The 22,746-nt window shown below is 40.1% G+C and overlaps 1 protein-coding gene across 1 annotated transcript in view; it reads left to right on the top strand.

Moving 5' to 3' along the window:
• LOC117508771 (sodium/hydrogen exchanger 9-like) overlaps positions 1-22,746 on the top strand; it is a 308,738-nt gene that overhangs the window by 170,768 nt on the left and 115,224 nt on the right. The window lies entirely within an intron of this gene.

The following is a 22,746-nucleotide window of genomic DNA, read 5'->3' as shown; positions in this document are numbered from 1 at the left end:
CAGCAAAGGAGAAGTGCTCACTATCACAGATTTAGACTGGTTTGTGAACAATATTTGAGGGAAATGGTGATATTGTGTATTTGGAAAAACTTTTAGATCTTTGAGTTCATCTCATACAAAATGAGAGCAAAACCAAAAGTGTTGCGTTTATATTTTTGTTGAGTGTATATATACGAGGTCTGTCAATAAAGTAACGGTACTTTTTATTTTTTTCAAAAACTATATGGATTTCATTCATATTTTTTTACGTCAGACATGCTTGAACCCTCATGCGCATGCATGAGTTTTTCCACGCCTGTCGGTTACGTCATTCGCCTTTGAGCACTCCTTGGGAAGGAGTGGTCCCTCCCCCTCGGCTCATTTTCATTCTCAGGAAATGGCGGAATGAAAAGGACTTTTTTTCCATCAGAATTTTTCAGAAGCTGTTAGAGACTGGCACCTGGAAACCATTCGAAAAATTTATCTGGCTTTCTGTGAAAATTTTACGGGCTTCACAGAGAATAAGGACTGTTACCAAAGCTTTAAGGACCCCTTTAAGGACACTCGGCGCGCCGCGCTCCGAGCTGAGACGACACGGCACAAGCCACCGGACCATTTCTAAACGGATGGCTCTGTGGATACGAGACCGTCGTGTGCTCTTTCTCTGGTTATCACAAGAGCTGGACATCAGCCATTTTCTGGCAGATTTCACTTTTAACAAGAGATTTTGTCATGGAAAGCTGCACGGAGGCTTCGCGCGTCAGGACCGATTCGCTGTGGAAGCGAGACAAAGCAATGGCTGATGTCCAGCTCTTGTGATCCAGAGACATGCAGGTTCAGTAGACTGGAAATTTTAAATTGTCTCCAGCTCCGAAGGTGGGTGGGTGAGTGAGTGAGTGAGTGAGTGAGTGAGTGAGTGAGTGAGTGAGTGAGTGAGGAGCGAGAGCTCACTTGCTCGCTCACTCCCCAGCTAACAAATTATTTCTGTTTCTACAAATATATTTAACCCATATTTTAACATAGTCATCTTCTTTCACAACTCCTGTTTCTCACATAATGTGAGAAAAAGATTTGCCGACATTTCAGACTGCCAGAAGGATTTTCTTACAAGAAAACAGATCAGATCTAGGCTTGAGTCTGCCATGTGCCTACTGGCAAACTGTGGCCGAAATTTGCTCTTTCTTTGAACAAAATACTTCTCTGTTCCTATCCAACATGAAGCTTTGCACTGTGCCCAGTGTCTCCAGTCATATCTGTAGAACACTATACAGTGGTGTTCAGAATAATAGTAGTGCTATGTGACTAAAAAGATTAATCCAGGTTTTGAGTATATTTCTTATTGTTACATGGGGAAACAAGGTACCAGTAGATTCAGTAGATTCTCACAAATCCAACAAGACCAAGCATTCATGATATGCACACTCTTAAGGCTATGAAATTGGGCTTTTAGTAAAAAAAAAAAAAAGTAGAAAAGCGGGTGTTCACAATAATAGTAGCATCTGCTGTTGATGCTACAAACTCCAACCTATTATGTTCAAACTGCTTTTTTAGCAATCCTGTGAATCACTAAACTAGTATTTAGTTGTATAACCACAGTTTTTCATGATTTCTTCACATCTCCTGAACTTCCTGTTCCGGAGCACAGTGGTGTTTTTCTGTATCTGTTAGCTGTTTAATCTGCGCAGTTAGATTGATCTAGTTATCTAGATAACGATTTGTTTCCCAGTGTAATCTTTACGTGCCTTAACTAAAGCACTCCTTCTGCTGAATCACCTCTAAATTATTTACACATTATTCACTTTGCGTGTTTTTAGGAATCCGCTAGCTTAGCGCAGCTACTAGCTCTTAGCCGGTTTAGCATGGCGGCTTCTCCTGTCTGTCCCGCACTTTTCTGCTCTGGGTGTGAAATGTTTAGTTATTCCTCGGCCTCCTTTAGCAGTAACGGTACTTGTAATAAGTGTAGCTTATTCGTAGCTTTGGAGGCCAGGCTGGGCGAATTGGAGACTCTGCTCCGCACCGTGGAAAATTCTACAGCTAGCCAGGCCCCTGTAGTCGGTGCGGTCCAAGGTTGCTTAGCCTCCGTTAGTTACCCCCTGGCAGATCCCGAGCAGCCGGGAAAGCAGGCTGACTGGGTGACTGTGAGGAGGAAGCGTAGTCCTAAACAGAAGCCCCGTTACGCCAATCGGAGGTCACTAAAATTAACATTAAATCGGTGTGTAACTTTGCAAAAACAATGTCGGACTCTGTAGTTTTCTCTGGGCCCCTCCCCAATCAGACCGGGAGTGACATGTTTAGCCGCATGTTCTCCTTGAATTGCTGGCTGTCTGAGTGGTGTCCAAAAAATGAGGTGGGCTTCATAGATAATTGGCAAAGCTTCTGGGGAAAACCTGGTCTTGTTAGGAGAGACGGCATCCATCCCACTTTGGATGGAGCAGCTCTCATTTCTAGAAATCTGGCCAATTTTCTTAAATCCTCCAAACCGTGACTATCCAGGGTTGGGACCAGGAAGCAGAGTTGTAGTCTTACACACCTCTCTGCAGCTTCTCTCCCCCTGCTATCCATTCATTACCCCATCCCCGTAGAGACGGTGCCTGCTCCCAGACTACCAATAACCAGCAAAAATGTATTTAAGCATAAAAATTCAAAAAGAAAAAATAATATAGCACCTTCAACTGCACCACAGACTAAAACAGTTAAATGTGGTCTATTAAACATTAGGTCTCTCTCTTCTAAGTCCCTGTTGGTAAATGATATAATAATTGATCAACATATTGATTTATTCTGCCTTACAGAAACCTGGTTACAGCAGGATGAATATGTTAGTTTAAATGAGTCAACACCCCCGAGTCACACTAACTGTCAGAATGCTCGTAGCACGGGCCGGGGTGGAGGATTAGCAGCAATCTTCCATTCCAGCTTATTAATTAATCAAAAACCCAGACAGAGCTTTAATTCATTTGAAAGCTTGACTCTTAGTCTTGTCCATCCAAATTGGAAGTCCCAAAAACCAGTTTTATTTGTTATTATCTATCGTCCACCTGGTCGTTACTGTGAGTTTCTCTGTGAATTTTCAGACCTTTTGTCTGACTTAGTGCTTAGCTCAGATAAGATAATTATAGTGGGCGATTTTAACATCCACACAGATGCTGAGAATGACAGCCTCAACACTGCATTTAATCTATTATTAGACTCTATTGGCTTTGCTCAAAAAGTAAATGAGTCCACCCACCACTTTAATCATATCTTAGATCTTGTTCTGACTTATGGTATGGAAATAGAAGACTTAACAGTATTCCCTGAAAACTCCCTTCTGTCTGATCATTTCTTAATAACATTTACATTTACTCTGATGGACTACCCAGCAGTGGGGAATAAGTTTCATTACACTAGAAGTCTTTCAGAAAGCGCTGTAACTAGGTTTAAGGATATGATTCCTTCTTTATGTTCTCTAATGCCATATACCAACACAGTGCAGAGTAGCTACCTAAACTCTGTAAGTGAGATAGAGTATCTCGTCAATAGTTTTACATCCTCATTGAAGACAACTTTGGATGCTGTAGCTCCTCTAAAAAAGAGAGCTTTAAATCAGAAGTGCCTGACTCCGTGGTATAACTCACAAACTCGTAGCTTAAAGCAGATAACCCGTAAGTTGGAGAGGAAATGGCGTCTCACTAATTTAGAAGATCTTCACTTAGCCTGGAAAAAGAGTCTGTTGCTCTATAAAAAAAGCCCTCCGTAAAGCTAGGACATCTTTCTACTCATCACTAATTGAAGAAAATAAGAACAACCCCAGGTTTCTTTTCAGCGCTGTAGCCAGGCTGACAAAGAGTCAGAGCTCTATTGAGCTGAGTATTCCATTAACTTTAACTAGTAATGACTTCATGACTTTCTTTGCTAACAAAATTTTAACTATTAGAGAAACAATTACTCATAACCATCCCAAAGACGTATCGTTATCTTTGGCTGCTTTCAGTGATGCCGGTATTTGGTTAGACTCTTTCTCTCCGATTGTTCTGTCTGAGTTATTTTCATTAGTTACTTCATCCAAACCATCAACATGTTTATTAGACCCCATTCCTACCAGGCTGCTCAAGGAAGCCCTACCATTATTTAATGCTTCGATCTTAAATATGATCAATCTATCTTTGTTAGTTGGCTATGTACCACAGGCTTTTAAGGTGGCAGTAATTAAACCATTACTTAAAAAGCCATCACTTGACCCAGCTATCTTAGCTAATTATAGGCCAATCTCCAACCTTCCTTTTCTCTCAAAAATTCTTGAAAGGGTAGTTGTAAAACAGCTAACTGATCATCTGCAGAGGAATGGTCTATTTGAAGAGTTTCAGTCAGGTTTTAGAATTCATCATAGTACAGAAACAGCATTAGTGAAGGTTACAAATGATCTTCTTATGGCCTCGGACAGTGGACTCATCTCTGTGCTTGTTCTGTTAGACCTCAGTGCTGCTTTGATACTGTTGACCATAAAATTTTATTACAGAGATTAGAGCATGCCATAGGTATTAAAGGCACTGCGCTGCGGTGGTTTGAATCATATTTGTCTAATAGATTACAATTTGTTCATGTAAATGGGGAATCTTCTTCACAGACTAAAGTTAATTATGGAGTTCCACAAGGTTCTGTGCTAGGACCAATTTTATTCACTTTATACATGCTTCCCTTAGGCAGTATTATTAGACGGTATTGCTTAAATTTTCATTGTTACGCAGATGATACCCAGCTTTATCTATCCATGAAGCCAGAGGACACACACCAATTAGCTAAACTGCAGGATTGTCTTACAGACATAAAGACATGGATGACCTCTAATTTCCTGCTTTTAAACTCAGATAAAACTGAAGTTATTGTACTTGGCCCCACAAATCTTACAAACATGGTGTCTAACCAGATCCTTACTCTGGATGGCATTACCCTGACCTCTAGTAATACTGTGAGAAATCTTGGAGTCATTTTTGATCAGGATATGTCATTCAAAGCGCATGTTAAACAAATATGTAGGACTGCTTTTTTGCATTTACGCAATATCTCTAAAATCAGAAAGGTCTTGTCTCAGAGTGATGCTGAAAAACTAATTCATGCATTTATTTCCTCTAGGCTGGACTATTGTAATTCATTATTATCAGGTTGTCCTAAAAGTTCCCTAAAAAGCCTTCAGTTAATTCAAAATGCTGCAGCTAGAGTACTGACGGGGACTAGAAGGAGAGAGCATATCTCACCCATATTGGCCTCTCTTCATTGGCTTCCTGTTAATTCTAGAATAGAATTTAAAATTCTTCTTCTTACTTATAAGGTTTTGAATAATCAGGTCCCATCTTATCTTAGGGACCTCGTAGTACCATATCACCCCAATAGAGCGCTTCGCTCTCAGACTGCAGGCTTACTTGTAGTTCCTAGGGTTTGTAAGAGTAGAATGGGAGGCAGAGCCTTCAGCTTTCAGGCTCCTCTCCTGTGGAACCAGCTCCCAATTCAGATCAGGGAGACAGACACCCTCTCTACTTTTAAGATTAGGCTTAAAACTTTCCTTTTTGCTAAAGCTTATAGTTAGGGCTGGATCAGGTGACCCTGAACCATCCCTTAGTTATGCTGCTATAGATGTAGACTGCTGGGGGGTTCCCATGATGCACTGTTTCTTTCTCTTTTTGCTCTATATGCACCACTCTGCATTTAATCATTAGTGATCGATCTCTGCTCCCCTCCACAGCATGTCTTTTTCCTGGTTCTCTCCCTCAGCCCCAACCAGTCCCAGCAGAAGACTGCCCCTCCCTGAGCCTGGTTCTGCTGGAGGTTTCTTCCTGTTAAAAGGGAGTTTTTCCTTCCCACTGTAGCCAAGTGCTTGCTCACAGGGGGTCGTTTTGACCATTGGGGTTTTACATAATTATTGTATGGCCTTGCCTTACAATATAAAGCGCCTTGGGGCAACTGTTTGTTGTGATTTGGCGCTATATAAAAAATTGATTGATTGATTGATTGATCTGCGAGGCATTAATTTTGTTGGTTTGGAACCAAGATTTTGCTCCTTTCCTAGTGTGCTTGGGACCATTTTCTTGTTGAAACACCCATTTCAAGGGCATGTCCTCTTCAGCATAAGGCAACATGACCTCTTCAAGTATTTTGACATATCCAAACTGATCCATGATACCTCTTATGCAATATATAGGCCCAACACCATAGTAAGAGAAACATGCCCATATCATGATGCTTGTACCACCATGCTTCACTGTCTTCACTGTAAACTGTGGCTTGAATTCAGAGTTTGGGGGTTGTCTCACAAACTGTCTGCAGCCCTTGGACCCAAAAAGAACAATTTTACTCTCATCAGTCCACAAAATATTCCTCCATTTCTCTTTAGGCCAGTTGATGTGTTCTTTGGTAAATTGTAACCTCTTCTGCGCATGTCTTTTATTTAACAGAGGGACTTTGTGGGGGATTCTTGCAAATAAATTAGCTTCACACAGGCATCTTCTAACTGTCACAGCACTTACAGGTAACTCCAGACTGTCTTTGATCATCCTGGAGCTGATCAATGGGTGAGCCTTTGCCATTCTGGTTATTCTTCTATCCATTTTGATGGTTGTTTTCCGTTTTCTTCCACGCATCTCTTTTTTTTTTTGTTTTTTTGTCCATTTTAAAGCATTGGAGATCATTGTAGATGAACAGCCTTTAAATTTTGCACCTGCGTATAGGTTTTCCCCTCTCCAATCAACTTTTTAATCAAACTCCACTGTTCTTCTGAACAATGTCTTGAACGTCCCATTTTCCTCAGGCTTTCAAAGAGAAAAGTATGTTCAACAGGTGCTGGCTTCATCCTTAAATAGGGGACACCTGATTCACACCTGTTTGTTCCACAAAATTGACAAACTAACTGACTGAATGCCACACTATTATTATTGTGAACACCCCCTTTTCTACTTTTTTTTTTTTACTAATAGCCCAATTTCATAGCCTTAAGAGTGTTCATATCATGAATGCTTGGTCTTGTTGGATTTGTGAGAATCTACTGAATCTACTGGTACCTTGTTGCCCATGTAACAATAAGAAATATACTCAAAACCTGGAATAATCTTTTTAGTCACATAGCACTACTATTATTCTGAACACTACTGTAGCTCCTTCAGAGTTATCATGAGTGCATTTGTGGCCAGTATCCTTCTTGCATGGTTACTCAGCTTTTGAAAACTGTCTGCTCCTGACACAGTGCTATACAGTGCCATACTGTTGGTCTTTCTTAATGGTTGGAGTAAATTAACTCCAATCAGCCTATTCTCATGAAAAAAAAAAATCATAATATAGCATAAATAATTATATAAAAAAGTAATGCACAAAAATCCATACTTATCTCACGTATTCCTCAGCCAACAGGCTGTGATAACATCACCAATAATAATAATCTGGGCAAAAACAAATAACTAAATCAGAAATGTGTTTTGTGCTTGTTATTGTTATTATAAATTTACACATAACATGCATCTCTGGATGCTAAATGTGAAGCGTGCCTGCTGAATGCGAAATGCCTGCTTTGCTGAACAAAAAATATAAATGCAACACTTTTGTTTTTGCCCCCATTTTCATGAGCTGAACTCAAAAATATAAAACATTTTCTATATACAAAAGACTTTAGTTATCGCAAATATTGTTCACAAATCTCCTTTGCCAAGATAATCCATCCCACCTCACAGGTGTGTGGCATATCAAGATGCTGATTGCAACCCCTGGCAATAATTATGGAATCACCGGCCTCGGGGGATGTTCATTCAGTTGTTTAATTTTGTAGAAAAAAAAGCAGATCACAGACATGACACAAAACTAAAGTCATTTCAAATGGCAACTTTCTGGCTTTAAGAAACACTATAAGAAATCAGGAAAAATAATTGTGGCAGTCAGTAACGGTTACTTTTTTAGACCAAGCAGAGGGAAAAAAATATGGAATCACTCAATTCTGAGGAAAAAAATTATGGAATCACCCTGTAAATTTTCATAAAACTAACACCTGCATCAAATCAGATCAGCTCGTTAGTCTGCATCTAAAAAGGAGTGATCAGATCTTGGAGAGCTGTTGCACCAAGTGGACTGACATGAATCATGGCTCCAACACAAGAGATGTCAATTGAAACAAATGAGAGGATTATCAAACTCTTAAAAGAGGGTAAATCATCACGCAATGTTGCAAAAGATGTTGGTTGTTCACAGTCAGCTGTGTCTAAACTCTGGACCAAATACAAACAACATGGGGAGGTTGTTAAAGGCAAACATACTGGTAGACCAAGGAAGACATCAAAGCGTCAAGACAGAAAACGTAAAGCAATATGTCTCAAAAATCGAAAATGCACAACAAAACAAATGAGGAACGAATGGGAGGAATCTGGAGTCAACGTCTGTGACCGAACTGTAAGAAACCGCCTAAAGGAAATGGGATTTACATACAGAAAAGCTAAACAAAAGCCATAATTAACACCTAAACAGAAAAAAACAAGGTTACAATGGGCTAAGGAAAAGCAATTGTGGACTGTGGATGACTGGATGAAAGTCATATTCAGTGATGAATCTCGAATCTACATTGGGCAAGGTGATGATGCTAGAACTTTTGCTTGGTGCCGTTCTAATGAGATTTATAAAGATGACTGCCTGAAGAGAACATGTAAATTTCCACAGTCATTGATGATATGGGGCTGCATGTCAGGTAAAGGCACTGAGGAGATGACTGTCATTACATCATCAATAAATGCACAAGTTTACGTTGATATTTTGGACACTTTTCTTATCCCATCAATTGAAAGGATGTTTGGGGATGATATCATTTTTCAAGATGATAATGCATCTTGCCATAGAGCAAAAACTGTGAAAACATTCCTTGCAAAAAGACACATAGGGTCAATGTCATGGCCTGCAAATAGTCCAGATCTTAATCCAATTGAAAATCTTTTGTGGAAGTTGAAGAAAATGGTCCATGACAAGGCTCCAACCTGCAAAGCTGATCTGGCAACAGCAATCAGAGAAAGTTGGAGCCAGATTGATGAAGAGTACTGTATGTCACTCATTAAGTCCATGCCTCAGAGACTGCAAGCTGTTATAAAAGCCAGAAGTGGTTCAACAAAATACTAGTGTTGGAGCGTTCTTTTGTTTTTCATGATTCCATAATTTTTTCCTCAGAATTGAGTGATTCCATATTTTTTTCCCTCTGCCTGGTCTAAAAAAAAAGTGACCGTTACTGACTGCCACAATTTTTTTTTCCTGATTTCTTATAGTGTTTCTTAAAGCCAGGAAGTTGCCATTTGAAATTACTTTAGTTTTGTGTCATGTCTGTGATCTGCTTTTTTTCTACAAAATAAACAACTGAATGAACATCCTCCGAGGCCAGTGATTCCATATTTTTTGCCAGGGGTTGTAGACAGCATGATTATTGCACAGGTGTGCCTTAGGCTGGCCACAATAAAAGGCCACTCTGAAATGTTTACTTTTGTTTTGTTGGGCTGGGAGGGCGGGTCAGAAAACGAGACAGTATCTGGTGTGACCACCATTTGCCTCACGCAGTGCAACACGTTTCCTTTACATAGAGTTGATGAGCAGCCAGACACCATCGAATGTGAGCATTTTCACACTCAAATTGGTTACGATGACGAACTGCAGTCAGGCTGAGAACCTGATGAGGATGACGAGCATCCAGATGAGCTTCCCTGATCTAGTCTCTGACAGTTTGTGCAGAAACTCTTTGGTTCTGCAAACCAATTGTTGCAGCAGCTGTCCGGGTGGCTGGTCTCAGAAGATCTTGGAGGTGAACATCCCGGATGTAGAGGTCCTGCGCTGGTGTGGTTACACATGATCTGTGATTTTTCGGCCGGTTGGATGTACTGCCAAATTCTCTGAAACGCCTTTGGAGATGGCTTATGGTAGAGAAATGAACATTCAATTCATGGGCAACAGCTCTGGTGGGCATTCCTGTAGTCAGCATGCCAATTGCACAGCTCCTTAAAACTTGCAACATCTGTGGCATATTGTGCTGTGTGATAAAACTGAACATTTCAGAGTGGCCTTTTATTGTGGCCAGCCTAAGGCACACCTGTGGAACTATCATTCTGTCTACAGCATCTTGATATGCCACACCTGTGAGGTGGGATTATCTCGGCAAAGGAGAAGTGCTCACTCCCACAGATTTAGACAGATTTGTAAACAATATTTGAGAGAAATAAGTATTTTGTGTATATTGAAGATGTTTTAGATCTTTGAGTTCAGCTCAAGAAAAATGGGAGCAAAAACAAAAGTGTTGCATTTATATCTTTTTTTAGTATAAGAATATGCATGAAATATCATGCTTGATATGTAGTATATCATATGAAATGCGACATACGAATATCTTGCTCTAACATATGGTCTCTGACTTATAAATGTTCATGTATTCATTCACTGACGTGTCTAAAGAAAGTGACAATTTATTTGTGTAATATTAAAGCTTACCCATACATTCCAATATTTTAGCTTTGATATTTTTATTTAATAACTATAATTCTGTGGACACTTGCTTTGACTGTGATTTTAAAGGGCCTAATTTGAGACATTTTAATGCAGAAACCTGAATTCTTTTTTGACAAGTTTGATGTGTTTAAAAAATTTAAATGCATAAAAGCCCTAGGGTGACATAGCCTTTTTATGCCACTGTAATTTGCCAATAAATTGGCCACAAATTCAGCGATACATGGACACAAAAATGTAATCTTAAAAAGTTTTATAAAAAAGGATTTTAAATCGCTATGTTCCCAAAAAGGTAACAAAACAATACATTGTATTTTTCAAAAGTAAAAAAAAAAATACTTACAGACTGTAACTATGAATAGAACAGGCTGCTCAGATGGAAAAGTTTTTTTTTTTTGGTTTTTTTTTTTTTTTTTTTTTTTTTTTTTTTTTTTTTTTTTTTTTTTTTTTTTGCATGATAATGAATAACACCACATCCCTTTCTTTAAAATCAAACCTTTTGTGTTCTATTTTATTTTTTTCTTTGTGTAATTCTATTCTCAGGCAGTATTGTGAGCGTTCTCACACACAAACACAGTGTTACTCTGCCAGTTCTTGGTCTCGGTCTGTCTCTTTGGCTTTGATGATGGCTGGCAGTGGCAGGGCATCCCTGGGGAGACCCAAGACCCAGTCACAGTGAGCAGTCTGGGGCCCCAAGGCTTTGAACATTGGCCAGTCACGTCCTCTTCAAGTACTTTCAGTTTGAATATCATTAATTTCCTACAACTCCGCTCAGAGTAAGTTGATTTTGCTTTCAGTATTTGTGCTTCTCTATTAATAGTGGTCACAGTGGTGCATGCTGCTACTGCTTTGTGTTGGAAGCAGTTTCCAGCCCTGCTCTATGAACAGCAGTCCTGATTTCTCTTGTTATTTTTACATAAAGAGCAGACCATTTGCCAAAAAAACATTTCTCACATGCATCTCTATTGCCACCTGCTTCCTGTTGGAAGTCTTGTAAAGATGCTTGCTTTTGGTGCTGAGGGCAACCAGTGTGCGACAGGCGGGACGCCTCACCGTCTGCTGTCATGTGTGTGTGTGTGTGTGTGTGTGTGTGTGTGTGTGTGTGTGTGTGTGTGTGTGTGTGTGTGTGTGTGTGTGTGTGTGTGTGTGTACGTACGTACGTGTAGTAAATGGGGAGTGTTCATCACTTGGAGGCTGAGACATAACAGCTGGAGCCTGGCTGATGACTGGCCTGTTTGTTTTTTGGTGGACAGATGGACTGGAGGAAAACCACATCTCTAGTGTCACTCTCTGTCTTTTATGCCCCAATGACCTTGTATCATTTTCACTCCATCACTCACTCACCCCATCTTGCATTCATTGGCTCGCTCACATCACACCACTCACCTTCTTGGCCTGTTTCTTTCTTTTCTTCTTTCGGACACTGTAATACAAAATAAGACATTCTGCTGTCCCTTATATATCAGCACTGAGGATTGACTTTGAGGGGAAAGTCACCTACGCATCTTCATGTACATAACCAGGAAAATACATCCTGCCCATACTAAAAAGACGCCAACCTGATTGGATGGAAGATATTTCTTCAAAGGACTCCAAAGATGAATGGCTCTTGTTTCGGTTTAGCGCTCCTGATAAGGAAAGGCGACGATAAAACAAAATGCAAGGGAATGGAGGACAAAATTAACAGAAGCTGGAGTCCTGTCTTCTCCTCCACATCTTTATTCTGGACACGATTTCTGTATAACAGAGAGAAAAGAAAATGATTTTTGGAGCTGTTTGGTCAATGTCACATAACTTAATATGATTTCAAGCAACAGTTTACATGGGATTTAAGAATTGTCCTGTCTCTGTCCATGAGTCTTGGAACTCCTACATAACCTACACAGCACACCACATGAAGATGGGCGTGATGGAAAATGATTCCAATCTGACATCTTTAAGTGGAATTATGTGTTTAATTAATCCATCACACTGTATAATATTGACTTTGTAAACGAAACACCTCCTAAACTGCTTTATGGATTTTAATGAAACTTCACCAAATGTGACAGAAGCACAACATGTGTATGTGTGCATGAAGGAAAATAATTCCAATCCAGCATCTTCAAGGAGCGATAACTGGAAGTCTGCATTAAATGAATGCATTGTGCTGTATGATACTTACTTTGTAAGTGCGACCTCTGGTAAACTTTATGGATGAAACCTCCCATAATGGCGGCACAGCATGTGCATAAAGAAAAATAATTGTAGTGTGACATCTTCAAGGGGAGACAACTGGATCATTTTATTGTCAGGGGGAGGGGGTCATTTGTCAATTATGTGTGCAAAGGTTGCCCAGTTTCTTACATATAATCAACTAGTATTCGGCATGAGGGAATACTAGTTGTGCTTGCCCTAGGGGTTGGTAGGGTTAGACCTTGCTTGTGTGACGTGCCTTGAGGCAGCTTTGTTATAATTTGGAGCTATATAAATTGAATTAAATTTAATTTAGGGAAATTATTTTGTGAGCTTGAGCCGTAGTTGTTTTTCTCATCCATCCATTGTTGTCTGTTACGTAGAGTAGAGCGATGGCCAAGTGCTTCCTGAACATAAGGTTGCTGTTTCAAGACCACCTGTGCCTATTCCACATGAGCATCCAGTGCAAAACTTGTGTCCAATCAATATGCAGATCCATATCAGATCTGTTGTGGTGACCCCGAGCAGAAAAACTCTGATCTGCTCACTTCAGGTGACTTTCTCTATATCAGCGTTGGTCCCGTCTTTCAGTGAAAAAATGCATTTGTCTGATTTGTACAGTGAACTTTTTACATCAACAAAGCCCATTCATTATTGATGTGGTGTGATGATCCATTGACGGATTGGCGCTATAATACTGTTCCCAGAGCACTTTGCTGCTGCTGGTGTTCATCAAAACAACCTGAAGTTCTTTTCTTCTGTTGTTTTCCGCCTCACTTTTCTACCTCTCTTCATCCATGTGAGATTATCCTTCCATCAACGTGCAGAATTTCAGTTGTACAATGTCTCACTGCATTGAACTGGACTCGAGTTGATGATGGGATTTAGATATGCATCTAAAAGTCAGCGTGAACCTCCACACGTTCAGCCATCTGCACCAACCACTGATTACATCTCTCGAGTGCGGACGAACCAAGCTTCATTTTCACTTTTCAGAAAGCTTTTTTGGCTCCACCATCATATTTCTGCCTTGTTCCTCTGAAAGGGGCTCTTCCCTCCAAATGGAAATGACTCCAGGTCTTCATTTACCATCTATTCCAGCAGCACCATATTATTGCACCTCGAGGTTACCTACTTCCTTTTTGCTTAGCCTGAATTTACTTTTACACTGTCTTCATGAAGAGGAAAGAGTGCATGCTTTCCATGTCTGAAAAAAGGCATTGTTGCTGGAGTAAGTAGGTCCTTAATTAGAGATGTTGCTGCTGGGAACATAATAAAAGAGAAAGCAGTGGGAAGTGCCAGAGAATTATGTTTTCTTTCTGGTCAAGCACGAAATTTTATCCCTCTGTATTAGTGCATAGTGGGACTAGATACAGATCATCCTCTGTCAGCTCTGTTGTCGCCCCTTCTGTGTGTGTGTGTGTGTGTGTGTGTGTGTGTGTGTGTGTGTGTGTGTGTGTGTGTGTGTGTGTGTGTGTGTGTGTGTGTGTGTGTGTGTGTGTGTGTGTGTGTGTGTGTGTGTGTGTGTGCGCGCGCGATCAGTATCTGGGTGTGTGGGCTATAAACAGGTGAGAGCTTGAAAAGCGAACAATGTGTGCATATGTCCTACTGTTAACCTCTGACACACATTTCAAAGTGTTTTCTCTCAGCGGATTGATGGTGGTGGCAGCGTGCAGAGAGACTGAACAGATTGCCGTGGTAACCACATCTGTTAGGTCAGCCAGTAGGGAAAGTTTATCGGGAGGAGGTTGACTCAGGATGGAGATCTCATACAATGAAGTCATTGCTAAAAAGGCCCCAGAGGCACAGTCTAATGGATGTGATGTCGATATGGAGAGGGAAGGGGGGCCGTTAAAAAGAGCACAGGGCAAGCACAATGTTTCCATGCCGGTATGGCGACCCATTGGGCAGTTATTAGTTTACTGCAGAGGTGTCAAAACAATTCCAGAAAGGGGCAAGAGGGTGTAGGTTTTCTGTGCAACTGCCCACTCCACCAGGTGATTTCACTTGCACCCTCTTGCCCTTTCTGGAATCAGTTTGACACCTGGGTTATTCCATGTCAGATAACCCAGTTTTAAAAAATATTTCCCAGGTCACTCCTCTGCCCTGTTCTGTCGATTTGATCTCACTCACATTCCAAAGTTAGGATGAAATGCCAACTATTAGGTCTGTATCTTGAAATGTTTTGAAGTTACTGCCCCAGGAAATGTTGGTGAATTTTTCACATTTTGCGAAAATGGTGCTTGTACCAAATTTAGATGTTAATAACTAGCTTTCTTTTAGCTTCACGGGTGTGAAACTGCTCATTTAGGGCTAGCTTTCAGTGTATAGTGGGAACACTGAGTAAGATTTGGTCTGTGTTGTATGATCTGACTTACACAAAGGCCTGAAAATGGTAGTAAGTCCAAAATTTGACATGTTAATACTTCTGATTTCTGAAAAATCAAAGAAATACACTAGCTATGTCAGTCTAATTGTTTTCACCATGATTTATGATGTGTTACAGCATATCTAAACAGTCAAATCATAAATCAGTGGAGTAAAATCTTAGTCATTAGAAATCTGCTCATTTTGAACAAGCTCCAAATTATGCCCATTTTCTGCACCCCAGATTGCAATGAGGGTAACTAAGCATCAAATTCATATTTTTACCAGGTATTCTTACATATCTCAAGATGATGTGTAGCAAACATTTGCAACGTTTTCTTAATTTGGTCTTCTACTAACATACAAATGAGGACAAAAGTACAAGCCCCCTATAACATGGTTTAAAGTTCTCCGTCACCACGACGTATTTCCGTCATTTGGAAAATTTAACCACATATACGCACGGGCACGTGGTGTCATGCATGTTTTGGGACCGAAATATGATGCTCTCACTGTCAAAGCAACATCCCATTCTGCGCTAATTAAAGCAGCAGCAATGTCAGCGTGGACTGCGGAGGAAGGGACTGTGTGAATTTTCACTCCTCTCCGCTCTGTTTACTGCTTGCCATGAGCCACGGCCCTTCTCCTGTCTTCGTGGGAACATTGGCAGACACTCCCCAAGTAGAGCGGGGTGTGGCTTTGCTTTGAACCAATGAAGCAATGCTTCGATCTCCTGCTTCGGTTCTTTGTTTTATTTCGCTTTATCTTAATTTTTCCCTGCTAAAATTCAAATTTTTTATTCTAATTTTCCTTTTTATGTTAAACCGACCTGTTATGGTCTTCTGAAACAGTTGATAGATGTATTTCATAACTTAAAAATGGGACCGATGCTAACGTGTTAGCATGTCTATGGCGTTTTCAGTGTTAGTTAGCATTAAGCTGTTCGCTTCTAAGCACGTGTGCATTTGTTTTCTGTATAATAATTGCACGTTTGCATGTATAATTGCGTTTGTTGTAAAAGAGTCAAATGTATTACAAATTGTAATATTTATTTTATTTATATATTAATAATAATAGCGACAACAACAATAATAGTAATAATAACTAATAATGCCACAATACAATTTTAGAGAAACAGACAAAAAGAACCTGATAAAACAGAAAAAATAAAACCAACTAACAATGAACATAAATAAATAAATATAGAAATAATTGTTTCTTGGGAACACCAATTTAACTTGCTCTTTTAAAAAATTTCTGGGGGAGCACCCCCAGACCCCCCATAATCAATGTGTTTTTACTCTACAGTTTGAAGTGAGTTTTCTTTGTTTCAGAGGTATTCAAACCCATTAAAATTTATTAGAAAATACAAAATTTTACTTGCTTTTTTTTATTTCTGGGGGAGCACTCCCAGACCACCCATAATCAATAATGTGTATTACCTGACCACCCTTTTATGTACCTTTATGTTCAGGTTTTGCATTCTTTTTACACCTTGTCTCTCTCTCCTTTAGAGGCTATTTAGAATAGATTTGTATACTGTATAATGTGTTTATTGTATTTATTGAGGAAAAAAGAGTGTGTACACCCACTACGCCACATTTTAGGGAATTGCTGGCACTGATATTGCCAGGAAAAAATTTCAGTCAGATGAAAAGTTATTGCTTTAACCTATACCCTATAAACTTTAATGTTTTCTTCAAAATTTTCCCAAATACTTTTTTAACAGACCAAGGAATTTTCAACACAGGATTTCAGCATCATAGACTACATTTACATGCAGCCAATAACCCTTTCATAACCGGAATATTAGCAATAACCTGGTTGTGCATGGCCATGTAAACACCCACAAAAACCTGAATATGCTCATATTCCGGTTTTTAAAAACCCCAATATGACCCCTGGGTTACTCCTTTTCTAACCCGAATATCAGGTCATATAAACGCACATCGGAATATACCCATAGAAAGGAACATTATTTTGTGTTCTGTGCCTGTCCTATCCACAAGGAATCTTGGTCTTTTGAGTACGGCAACTACTTGTATGCGGCGCGCGCAACCCACCGGATACCACAGAAGCAGAGGTAAACAAGCATGGGGAAATCCAGACGCGGCAGCACACCGCCACACTTTTGGGGCGAGGACAAAACCGAGCACTTCATTAGTATCGTGAAAGACATGAATATAATATCTTTTATTGACAGTAGAAAGTACCGAGATAGCGACATTTACAAGAAGGTGGCCGAAAAGTTACGCGAAGCAGGATTTGCACGAACCCAGACCAAATCAAGCACTGGTGGAAGACGTGCATCGCTGTTTAGAAGGGGATATTCCAAATGATACCAATGACCATGTATACAGGAGTAACTCTGTCTGCTTAAGCATGTAAACGGGTTATTCCTAATGATTCAGAAACCGGAATATTGACCTTATCCCGAATATTAACGACATGTAAACATATTTCTTTGGGGGGGGGGTGATGTTTCCTTTATTTTGCTTTGCACACATAAACAAATGCTTTATATATTCACCCCAGATGTGATTTTATCTCAAACACGGATGAAAAATGTCTACTTTTTGGCAGATTTCCGCTTTTTTTGATCAGGCTTCTAGTTGAGCAGCAAGGGGCACTTGAAGCAAAGCTGTTGGTTTTTATATTGCATCATCTTCATTTTCCCTGCTAAACACTAAAGAGCATATGTCTGTGAGTAATACCTTTTTATGTTAAACTGACCTGTTATGGTCTTCTGAAACAGTTGACAATGTATTATATAATGTAAAAAATGGAGTGATGCTAATGCGTTAGCATGTCTATGGCATTTTCAGTGTTGAAGTTAGCATTAAGCTTTTGCCTGTCAGCACGTTTGTGTGCATTTGTGATCAGTATAATAATTAATGACTCAGGGGTGGTGGCCAAGTGGTTAATGCGGTTGGTTTCAGTTCAGAAGGCTCCGGGTTCAAATCCCACCCCTGCCACATTTCTCCATGTAATGTGGAGTTGCCTCAGGAAGGGCATCCAACATAAAACCTGTGCCAATTCAACATGCAGATCCACCTTGGATTTGCTGTGGCGACCCCAAGTGCAAACAAGGGAGCAGCCGAAGGGACTTACCTATAATTCAGAAGAATTTTATTGTCATATGCACAAAGGAACATGTTCCCTGCACAATGAAATGTGATTACTGCATTTAACCCATCCTAATTGCCAGTTAGGAGCAGAAGTCGCCTTTAGGCGCCCGGGGACCAGCTCCAGATGTATATCCCTGCCTTATGGTCATCAGCAGGGCTGAGCAAACCTTGACCGGCCTCATGATGAAGCCGGCCCGGTACATGAACACATATAAAAAAGCACACACAAGGTAAAAACTTGGGAAAGAAAAACCTTCATTGCTGCTGCATTGAATCACGCAGCAGCAAAGCAGGAAAAAACCCATCAGCACAATAAACAATGATCACACACAACAGGACGAGAGACGACGACCGAGATTTGTAAGAGTCCAGTTATCAGACACAACACCCGGAGGCCGCCTTTAGGCGCCATCAACGGCCTTGTTCGACCAATCTGGAGGGAGGAGGGGCCCAGCCCTGAACAGTCCACTGTCCACAGTCAACGTCAGAGCTGGAGAAGCTGAAGGCGGGGGGGAGACGAGGGGGGTGAGGCATGAGCGTTGCTCCTCTCCAGGAGGTTTTTATCACAGCGGCCTTGAAGTGCAGCTGTGTTTTTGGAAGCCGAATGAAAATCCAGATTAGCAGACGCATGAAAGATTCCACAGTCTGAGACAGACAGAGTGGCTTCCAATACATCTGAATTAAGAGAGGAGATGTGGTCATCACAAACGATCAATGCGGTTTCCCAGCACAGCAATCTTCTCGGAGATGGTATCCAATGCGCAGTTAACACCCGCTGACTGAGCTGACACTGTCCTTCCAATCGAATCAATCATGTGGGGCAGCCTGGATGGGCCAATTAGTGCCGCTTCCACTTTCTTAATTTTCCGGTAAACCAGCGCTATGCCCGCTCCACACAGCAGAAACCCGGTCACCACCATGCCAAATATATACACATCTTCGACGTCCTCCACAGACAGCGTGTAAAGGCACATGGCCTGCCATTTCCTCCAACTGTCCATCACTAGCCCATCACGTGTCCCGGGAGGACAGGTCGGGTCCTCCACTCCCGAGTGTCTTGTAGAAAAAATAGTGTCAATTGCGTTCAGAGACCACTTAAACAAATCCATTTTTGCTGTTTCCAGAAGAGCAAAGCTGCAGCCTCACAGACAACACGCCACAGAAGCAGGAAAGATAAGGAGGGAGGGAGAACAGAAAAATGCGACCGTCTCGGCCGAGAGCAAGAAGGCAAAAAAAAAAATAATAATAATAATAATTAATGACTCAAATTTTTTTTTTACATAAAATAGTCAAATGCGTTACAAATTGTAATTTTTTTTCATTTATTTTTATTTATATATTGTAGTTTCACAGTGATCCTCACAGTCTCAAACTTACCTCATGACACCTGGATGTTTATTTAACCCTTTCAATTTACAGCCCATCTATCTGTATTTGTACTTGCTCATTCTCTCTACAGTTCCAAATAACATTAGTTAAGTTTTTTTTTTGGCCACACCATATTTTCAATTTCTTTAGTGATTTTTTTTTTTCCCCCCAGAACTATCTGCCAAGCTAGAAAATTGCTGCATCCTAGTAAGGCAGAGTACTACTAGAGGAGTGATTTTGAATAAGGAAAGATGATTTATTTCTCACCAAAAGGGATGCTGCACTCACTGCAGTTTATTGTATGGAATAGCCCCAGATTGCATTTCAATTTTGGGTTTCAGCTTTTTTTGTGTTTCACTGCTTTCATCCCTGGTCATATGATTACCCAAAGACACCCCCCCAACCCACATGCACAGTGTCGCAATGGTCGAGGACTACCTCTGTATTCCAAAATTACAGAATTACAGGGAAAAAAAAACCCTGATATGCAAAGTGAAAACATCACACAGCAACACTACTTTAATTGAGGTGATTTTTTTTTTGTTTTTTTTTTGTTTTTGTTTTTTTTTATGAAAGTACTTTGTTGTGCAGCAATAAATCATGCTCAAGTGTGTTCATAGTGAAGTGCCATTTTTACAACACTCATAGACTGCACAGTTAGTTGATTTTTATACAGCAAATCAAATACATTATTTTATTTATGTTTATTTATTTTAGTCATGAGGATTAAGTCTGTTTCTGATTTCTGTCTTTTGTCACAACACATCCAATGTTCTGTGGTTTTGTTTTGTTAAAATAAAAAACAAATGTTGCAAATGGAATTTGCCAGTGGTCACATACTAGTTCTGTGACCACGAGGGAATATCAATGTTTGTCTTGCAATTTTCTCAATGTTTCAAAATAAAAATGTGAAAAAAAAGATTAAATGCAGAAAAGTTAAATGCAGAAGGTAAAATAATCAGAGGTGGGACGAAGTCACTGTGAAGTCATCCTCAAGTCATCAGTCTGCAAGTCCCAAGTCGTCTCAAGTCAGCTTGCAAATATTTGGTGGTCATTATGACTTGAGACTTGACTTGGGACTTGCTGATTCATGACTTTAGAGTGACTTGATGGTGACTTCGTCCCACCTCTGAAAATAATGAATGAAATTTATGTAAATTTCGAAAAAATAAATCAAATTTTCAAAACATAGCGTTTAGTCATTAGTCAACATTTGTAGAAAGTTAGTCTTTTGAAAGTGTTGTATGATTGTATTAAAACTGTCAAACTGTGCTGTTGCCAAATAGTGTTAAGATTTTTTTGTACATTTTGTTTATTTGTTTGTTTGACATTGTCTTGTATTGACTGAGAATAATGTGATACTCCACACACTTTGATACATTAGGTGGCAGTGTGCACCTCATTTACAACCCACCAATAAACACAAAGAAGTTTTATTTCAACTTGTTTATAAGTTTTAAGTTTATTTTCAGACTGTGGCTGATGGCCTGACCAGGATGAGCTCCTTGATACAGCAATTCATGTTGAATTTAATTATTTGTGGGGTGGCGGTGGGGGGTGGGGGCGGGGTGGGGGGGGGTGGTGTTATACATCATATTTTAGAAGTCACTATCACATGGTTAACATAAGCATGAGTATTTGTGAACATTTTATTACAAATATCTAATAATATTGCTTGTTGTGCAGTTAGTTGTCCTAACAGATCATCTAAGAAATGTGTACTCTAGTATTTACTCAGTGAAATGTTCACACAATTCATGTTCGCATTGTTAACGTGTTAGCAAGAATTGTAGCTTAGCTGATGTGACAGCCACTCCACATTAACCCTCATAGGTATTAAAGGCACTGCGCTGCGGTGGTTTGAATCATATTTATCTAATAGATTACAATTTGTTCATGTAAATGGGGAATCTTCTTCACAGACTAAGGTTAATTATGGAGTTCCACAAGGTTCTGTGCTAGGACCAATTTTATTCACTTTATACATGCTTCCCTTAGGCAGTATTATTAGACGGCATTGCTTAAATTTTCATTGTTACGCAGATGATACCCAGCTTTATCTATCCATGAAGCCAGAAGACACACACCAATTAGCTAAACTGCAGGATTGTCTTACAGACATAAGGACATGGATGACCTCTAATTTCCTGCTTTTAAACTCAGATAAAACTGAAGTTATTGTACTTGGCCCCACAAATCTTAGAAACATGGTGTCTAACCATATCCTTACTCTGGATGGCATTACCCTGACCTCTAGTAATACTGTGAGAAATCTTGGAATCATTTTTGATCAGGATATGTCATTCAAAGCGCATATTAAACAAATATGTAAGACTGCTTTTTTGCATTTACGCAATATCTCTAAAATTAGAAAGGTCTTGTCTCAGAGTGATGCTGAAAAACTAATTCATGCATTTATTTCCTCTAGGCTGGACTATTGTAATTCATTATTATCAGGTTGTCCTAAAAGTTCCCTGAAAAGCCTTCAGTTAATTCAAAATGCTGCAGCTAGAGTACTGACGGGGACTAGAAGGAGAGAGCATATCTCACCCATATTGGCCTCTCTTCATTGGCTTCCTGTTAATTCTAGAATAGAATTTAAAATTCTTCTTCTTACTTATAAGGTTTTGAATAATCAGGTCCCATCTTATCTTAGGGACCCCATAGTACCATATCACCCCAATAGAGCGCTTCGCTCTCAGACTGCAGGCTTACTTGTAAGGGTTTGTAAGAGTAGAATGGGAGGCAGAGCCTTCAGCTTTCAGGCTCCTCTCCTGTGGAAGCAGCTCCCAATTCGGATCAGGGAGACAGACACCCTCTCTACTTTTAAGATTAGGCTTAAAACTTTCCTTTTTGCTAAAGCTTATAGTTAGGGCTGGATCGGGTGACCCTGAACCATCCCTTAGTTATGCTGCTATAGACTTAGACTGCTGGGGGGTTCCCATGATGCACTGAGTGTTTCTTTCTCTTTTTGCTCTGTATGCACCACTCTGCATTTAATCATTAGTGACTGATCTCTGCTCCCCTCCACAGCATGTCTTTTTCCTGGTTCTCTCCCTCAGCCCTAACCAGTCCCAGCAGAAGACTGCCCCTCCCTGAGCCTGGTTCTGCTGGAGGTTTCTTCCTGTTAAAAGGGAGTTTTTCCTTCCCACTGTCGCCAAGTGCTTGCTCACAGGGGGTCGTTTTGACCATTGGGGTTTTTATGTAATTATTGTATGGCCTTGCCTTACAATATAAAGCGCCTTGG

Source organism: Thalassophryne amazonica, chromosome 1 (genome assembly GCF_902500255.1).
Source record: "Thalassophryne amazonica chromosome 1, fThaAma1.1, whole genome shotgun sequence".
Lineage (NCBI taxonomy): Eukaryota > Metazoa > Chordata > Actinopteri > Batrachoidiformes > Batrachoididae > Thalassophryne > Thalassophryne amazonica.
Note: the sequence above shows the minus strand (reverse complement) of the source record. Positions and strands in the feature narration are given on the sequence as shown.